Consider the following 8,026-nt stretch of genomic DNA (forward strand, 5'->3'; position numbering starts at 1 on the left):
TATATTTCATGGGGATGGCTTATTCTATGCATTTTTTTGTTAATTTTTGGTGTAATTTGCACACAACACAAGCGGCCGCAACCATCAGAAGAAAATTAACATACAATAACTGACAACGATTGACTTGATCGCTAGCTGCTATCACTTGCAAGCTAGAGGAGGTGCATTGCTCACATATGGGCCTCACTTTATTTGTGACCGACCAGCTGTGCAATCGCTTCCTTTTTCAGTTTTGCAGGTGATAGGCGTACGACCGAGCGACCGCTTACGACCGACTCTGAATGAGGTCCTTAGTAAGAGTCCTGTGAAAGAACTATAGGGGAAGGAGCCACAGATGAAACATAAAAGGAGTAATCTCCAGTAGTTAGAGAAAACCACATATCTAGATCCACTGCATGTAATACACTATCCGCTAATGAAAGTGATTTTACAGCTGTCTCAATCCACAGCAGATTAGAATGACAGACCGCATTAATATATGGCCCCCAGATAGAGGGCGTATCAGATATTAACCTGAAAAGAAACAATACTACACTTGATCTTAGCCAAAACGCTGAGAAACGATCATCTGCAGCAGTATATATATATATATATATATATATAACCTGAGAGTATACTTCAAACTCCAGCTCAACATCTTTAAAGGACATGGGACCTCATTCAGAGTCGGTCGTGAATGCTGATGCGCTCGTAACCGACTTGATGGTTTGGCCTGCGCACGCACAGCAGCTGCACTGTGCGTGCACAAGGGGGCAGCTGTCGATGTTGATCGAAAGCTGCCCCCATTAGGTAGGCGGGCCGGGGGGGTGGTTTCCAAATGGAGGCGTCCCTTAACGAACGCCTACCATATTGTGGGCGGCCGCACTGACATCATCAGTGATGTCAGTGGGGAACTTCCTGCTCCATCAGAGCAGAAAGCTCCCTGGGGCTTACGAGTGCCCAGACCCAACCTTAGGGCCTGGTCATAAGCCCCGATGGTCGCGATGGTGATCACCATCGCGACCATCAACCCACAGCTTAATGATCGACAAGGAGGTGGCCGTTCAGGATGCAAGCGGCCGCCCTGATTTAATGCGACCGCTTGCAACTAACGAATGAGGTCCATGGTCCAAGTAACTGGTAACGTCGACAATCACGAAACCGAAGCTGCAATACCTGGTGTATCGCAGAAAATAAAGCCTCCATCGCATTTGACACTGTTTAGTGGTACGGGAAAGAGACATGTTAGTTGAAGGTCATGCTTCTAGAGTACCTGACCTGACCTGGAAGCTCCCTTTATTTTTTTCTGCTCAGCATAGAGAAGTCACTGCGTAAGCCATAGCGCTCTATGCGCGGAAATCAGTTCCAGGAGGCATATAAGCTCCTTAAAGGACAGTCAGCCATAGTCCAAAGCTCAGTTGCTTTGTTACTCCAAGATGGTGAATCTGCCATCTCTGAATAATATTGTTGAAGATGCATAAGCCTACAACACCTGGACATTCCCCGGGTGCATACAGGGTTGTGTGGCTGTAGTTATATTAAAGGGAGAACACAAAAAACTCCACACAGCTAAAACTGCAGTAGCAACCAGGGCTGCCAAGAGCCGCGGCAGGCCCGGGTGACAGGGGGCATGGCCTAATCACGGGAGGCGTGGCCACATCCCCTTAGGAAAAAAACAGCCAAAGAAAACATTTGAGCAGTGCCGCTTCACTGGGAGGGGGGGCACTGTGAGCCCCTCAGCCCAGTGCATAGCCAATGGGGGGCACGATCAGCATGATTGCTCCCCCCATAGGCATAGAAGACTGCTCCAGCTGCTGCGAGTAGTCTCCCACTGCAGCCCAGCACACATCAGCGTGTGCTGAGCTGCTGTGATATAGAAGGGAGGGGGGGAGGCGGTGCCGGACCAGGGCCCCCACCAGGCCCCTCCAGCAAGCCCGGGCCTGGGTAATTTGTACCTGCCCCCCCCTCTCTCGGTGCCCCTGGTAGCAACTGAACCCCCAGCGCTGAAACGCAGAAACGCCAACCACCACACAATCTGCATACACAATAGGTAGTAAGAGGACTGCCCCTGTAAACTATCCTGCACAATATCTACAGGTAAATAATAGTAGAGATGTCATGATACATGTAGACCCCCCACACACAACAGTAAAGTGTAGTGAAACAGATCAAAGTAGGAAACTGGTATATAAAGGGGAGCAAGAGAGAGCCACACTTGCCTAAAAGCGCTCCTAGCAGTACCAGAAAAATGCTAGGCATAGAAAGTAATATTCACTGATACTTACATGCTCTCCTGTCTTGCATAACCCCCACTGTGTATTACAGTCCAGGATAAGGCCACCAGTTGTAAGCAGCAGCAATATATTCATGTGTTCAGCCAACAGGGTCTCTGTAATGGCTGCCAGCACTTCCACAAAAGTGCTGGGGTCACTGTGAGGGAGAAGCAGTGCTCTGGAGTAAAGTTCCGCCCCCGTAACTAAGCTCCGCCGTCGTTATGGTGCTCAATTGTAGTTATGAGCAATTTATTACACCTGTTTACACTGACTTTCACACAGCCAAGTATGTGACAGAGCCGAGTATGTGTCAGACCCAGGGATCTGCAGAAGCCAGAAGAGCGCTGGAGCCGCTGTGAGAGATAGGCAGGGCTCCGGAGTTAAGCTCTGCCCCCTCGCTATGGCACTCAAATTTTTTTGTTATGAGCACGCTATGTACTATTTTACATGTCTCGTGTAATCACTTGCTTCTTACAGCAGAGTGACGGACCTCAGTTATCACGCAGTCAGTGTTTGCAATAAACAAAGCAGTTTAATTACCACTACATCTTGCTGCTCCACTAATCGGAGCAGCCTGCTGCTAAGTGCACCGCCTTTTAATATAATAACCTGGCTACCCTGCTACTCAGAGAGCCAGGATCTACTCACAGAGCTGCTCATACAGCCGGTGGCGGTGTGACTGATGGTGGCCGCTATGCGCACTGCACGCAGTGGCATTGGGAACCCTCTGTATTATAGACAGAGGTCTAAGCAGTCGGGGACCCCTGGTGAAGTGTATGCACTTGTGAGTGGGTCCCCCCAGCAGCTCCATCATTGCACCGCACAGATAAATAGAGAACAACTCAAATTAATAAAAACGATGGACACCCTGACACCTAAAGGACTAAATATTTACAATGAAGTCAAGTCCATCATCTGTGATTAACTATACACGGACATTCTTCTGTAAGCACAAACCAAGCAATCCATGGCACCATATTCCCCTGACATTTCATCACTTAGCTATTCAAAATAAGGTATTTTCAAGCACCATTATTATCTCGCAAGTGTTCAGCCATATTTGCATCCAGTTAGTGCAACAATATATCTAACATAAGATCCTCGATCTCATGTTATCCCATTTGAGATCCATGTATAACTAACATACCATGACACAATTGGTTAATCTATATATCCATATTAATATAATATAACTATAAGTCTATTAGGTTACCACCACCAGATCATCAGGTTCCAACATCATATTCATATAATATAACTATAACACTATTTGTATTAGGTTACCACCACCAGATCATCAGGTTCCAACATCACTCATTAACTAGCCCAGATGAGAGATTGACAGCCTTTTTCACACTAATTGATTGACAGATATGAATACCTATCAAACAACAGGATACCCACCTATTACAATATAGGGCGGGGACCAACCACCCCTTATATACCTGTTACAATATCCACTGCTTATACCTATCTCCCAGAGGAAGACCCTAAAGGGGTAGAAACGTGTTGGAGAACACTTGCTCTTACATCAATTCCCGATTGTTCTATCCCTATACAACCATTTGCTGTTCCTTCATATCAGTCTGCACACTGCAGTGCCACACACCACCACCCAGCATGTACAGAGACAGACTCCAATCACATGACCCAGCCGCGATCACCTGATGTGGAAGTACGACCACGAGGAAGACAGAGCCGGAGCTGGAAGGCCACACAGCCCAGCAGCATAACCAGGACGCGAGGATGAGCGGTCAGGACAAGGAGGGATCCAGTCATGAGGAGCGGCGTGTGGACGGTGTGGCATCTATAGTGGAGGGGTGAGCCAGGTCGAGACTAGCGGAGGTCGCACACTGGCTTTCCCCTCCCCAGACCAAGTAGCATCAGGCTGCATACCAGGACCCCAGAGTCCCCTCTTTCACTAGAGGACACTCTTATCCAGGTCACAGCCAGATACTCAGTCCAGACACCGAGCCCCACAGCCCAAGTGGTCTCCTACCTGATCTGAAGACACCCCGGGCACCACTACATATAGCTATACAGTGACTTAACCACCAGAGACAACAGCAGGATGCCGTATTGTCCACACAGCCAGACTTGTTTCAATAATATACCCCACCAATACACATTGAACAGCAAGTGGTCTATTATCTTACACAGACCCCAATCATCCCCATTACAGTATATCCCATATGGCATATCAGCAGAGCCATTCTCAATATTTTATGTATGGTTTATACTTACATGAATTTTGCCAATAAATCCCACTCTATACTGTATCCAAACACCTCTGACAATCATTAATTTTATTATACAGGGATTGTTCGCCGATATTCTGTTCTTGTCTACATTCAAAAGCAGCCATTTGGCAAAAAAAGTAACTCTTTGCTCCCAAGACAGAATCAGCTCCTTCACATGCACCATTTTATTATTGTATTCATCATATTGTTTGAACCATACAAAGATTATGTTAACTTCTGTCTGCTTAACACATTGTATACTGTACACTGAAACAGTGGATACAGAAAAATTCTTAAAGCGATAGCTCTGGCTTAAATTTGTTTACTTTATTGATGTTAAATAGATGAAAAAAAGTTGCTAATATTTTTCATTTGCTTTAATGTATGTGCATATAAAAGAGAACTGTTTTTCTTGTGGCTGAAAAACAATATTTGTTCGTAAAGTTATTTCAGGAAAACAACTATTCATGTTCAATTTCTTCTTTATGCTATGTGGAATAATGAACTATCCAGACTGCGTTGTTTTGTTTGTTCTACCCCAGAAAGCATGAAACATAGAAAGAAAACCTGTATCTTAAAAATGGATTCTAAACATCATTATTTTCTTCCCACACTTACAGTATTTTTAACTTATGCATGAAATGACATAGCAATATTACACTAAGGTATGTCCTGTGGTGTTAATGAGACTAACGTTTATGCAACTATATTGTTTATTAACAACAATTTTAGTTTAACTCTGCAAATGCATAGGCATATGTAACAAATATCCATTCTGCTCTATTTTTCGTTTGATAGAATATTCCTTTAGATCTTTATGAGCAAATACTGATATAAAATGTTATGTACCATAAGTTTTCAAGTGAAATAAATAAAAGTTAAAATAGGTAGATGTCATACCATATTTGTATGATCACGTTATAATGAATGCTATGAAATATCACAATCACTCCTCGGATGTCTATGACACAATTTTGAAACCCCTCCAACATTAGATATAATATGCTGAGCTCTCTCTCTAATGTGAGTTACATGATACACAGCTCCCTCTGAAGTCTAATGCATAACGCTCATAACCTCTTGTGATGTCCATGAAACATTCCGCATCCCCATCACATTAGAAGTGTCTTGTGTGTGGGAGAGTAAGCTGGTGACATGATGTCATAGGTGGATGTTGACCAAAGTGCTGGCCTGTTCTGTTAAGCTTGCTATGTCCAGGGGTTAAAGTGGGCAGGAATGGAGTGGAACTCAGTTCCGTCACCTCTAAAGGTAGATGGAACTGAGTTCTGCCTCCACCAAGTCCCTGCATAGAAGACCCACATACAGAGAGCCACTCTTTCTGGCGGCTGCCATTTCCAACTCCTCAGTTTCCAGCTCCATATTCCTCCTCTTCTGCCCATGGCCTTTGTCATGATTGGTGCTTGTGAGTTACCTGTCTCAGGTGATGAACTGGATTCTCTGGAGGCCGGCTGGACCGGAACCATGGGTGATGTAGATAGCTCTATTTACAAGACTTGTGTAATGTTGAAAACTGCCTTTGATGATAAATGACAGGAACTGGAGGAACCGGACTGGGACCGGCAGGAAGACTTGTTGAATTGAACTGATGAGCTAAGAACTTGACTCTGGACTGGAACAACGTGGACTGAACTGATGAGCTTGGAACTTGACTCTGGACTGGAATAACATGGATAGAACTGATATGACAGGAACTTGACTCTGGACTGGAATAACGTGACAATGGCTGAAGGGAAATCAGGTAATGCTGAGATGAGGGTTAAACAGGGTGATCTGGAATGCTGTGACACAGGTTGGAACTCAGGTGCAGGCTGGATTGGATAATTGTGAATTACAAGTTCAGGAAGGAATGAGTAGGTTTGGGATCTAGGTTCAGGGAGGTAGTAGGTAGGTAAAAGGAGCAGGAGTTGATCCACAGCAGGAAGCAAGGCAGGGTGACATGATGCAGGTTTACAGAGTGCCAGGGACCAACCAGGAGTAGGAATAGCAGAAGAGCACAGGCCAGGTAATGCTGTAACAGGACGTCTGGTTGCCAAGTATTACTGTAGCAGGTTTTCGGGATGCACCAGGAGTTGCTGTCAGCAGGTTTACTGGATTGCCAGGTTTAACTGTAGCAGGTTTTCTGAACACACGGGGGTTGCTGCCAGCAGGTCTACTGGATTGCCAGGTATAGCTGTAACAGGTTTTCTGGATTGCACCAGAGATTACTGTAGCAGGTTTCAGGGCTACACTAGATCGCAGAATCAGCATGAACCATACACCACGGGAAGACGAGATGTTCAGGCCCAGAATGCTATCAGGGGAGGATATATATACCCTTGGTCTGGCAGCAATTGGTGGATACAGACAGGTGGTCTGGCAGTAGCATTCTGAGTGCTTGAAGGCACAACATGCAGAGGGAGTATTCATCTCTGCAGCTCTGAGAATCAGAACCACACCTGTGATTCCAATCAGGGCTAGCAGTGCTCACAGACAGAGGAGAGACCACGTGCAATAATCAGAGCAAATCCTCCAGGCAAATTACACACACAAATCCATGGGACAGCTGACAGGTGTAAGTCTCAAGGCAAAAAGGTGACAACAAGACAGGGTCGTGACAGTACCCCCCTCTTTATGGATGGACTCCGGACACCAAAACAAAAACTTTCTTCAGACATGACATTCCAGGAGCTTCAAACACAGGGACACCATAACTCTGAAAACATCTCTTCAGACATCTTCATCGTCAGAGTAAGTAGACCATTCTTCCTCACTACAGGTGGAACCTTCATCACCTAGGAAGTCCTTAGTAATCCCAAAATGATTATACTCTTCTGGAAATGTAGTACACAAAGATTTGGTATAAGAAGATGTAGAACCGGCATTATTTCGCTGGTATCTTTGGTGGGAAGAAGATAGTCTCCCCCGGAAATCCGTAGCTCTCTCGGGCAACTCCGGAGGAAATACATGACTGGGAAGGACAGGGTCAAATGACAGATGGTCTTCAGAGAATGGAGAATTATCGTGTGCATGATCATACTCAGATTCAGAGTTAGTGTCAAAAGATGAAATGCAAGAATTAGTATGACTTGAACATTGATAGGACTCCTGGGAGGAACTAAGTGAAACATGACCCATTTTGATGGTGTTTTGGGAGGTACCGCAGTATGAAGAGGACAAGGAGGTGGGCGCACATCTCACTTTCAGGGATACAGATTTTATAGTGCTGTTTCCTTGGGATGCCTGGAATTCAGCACGCTGGCCCTTGAAAACTTGACCTTGTTTGGTTTTCAGAGGAGTGTAGGACGAATTCTTGGTAGCACAAACAGATTGCTTGGACAATATTTTGGAACTGAAAACTTCGCTAGATTTTTGGTTTACAGGGTAAGGACCAAATTCTTTGACAACAGCTTCACTGAAAGTCTTTATATTTTGAAGCATTGGATCATTGGAGTTGTAAATAGGGGCAACCCAATCCCAAGCTTTACCTTGAAAAGATGAGATAATAAACTCTACAATATTAGTAGACTTGACTCC

General features: G+C 45.1%; 1 pseudogene; it reads right to left on the reverse strand.

Annotated features, from left to right (window-relative positions):
* Positions 1-453: 453 nt before the first annotated feature.
* On the reverse strand, positions 454-565 carry LOC148534803 (U2 spliceosomal RNA; annotated as a pseudogene).
* Between the last annotated feature and the right edge of the window lie 7,461 nt (positions 566-8,026).

The sequence above is a fragment of the Taudactylus pleione genome, unplaced genomic scaffold (genome assembly GCF_031769625.1).
Source record: "Taudactylus pleione unplaced genomic scaffold, aTauple2 ptg000064l, whole genome shotgun sequence".
NCBI lineage: Eukaryota > Metazoa > Chordata > Amphibia > Anura > Myobatrachidae > Taudactylus > Taudactylus pleione.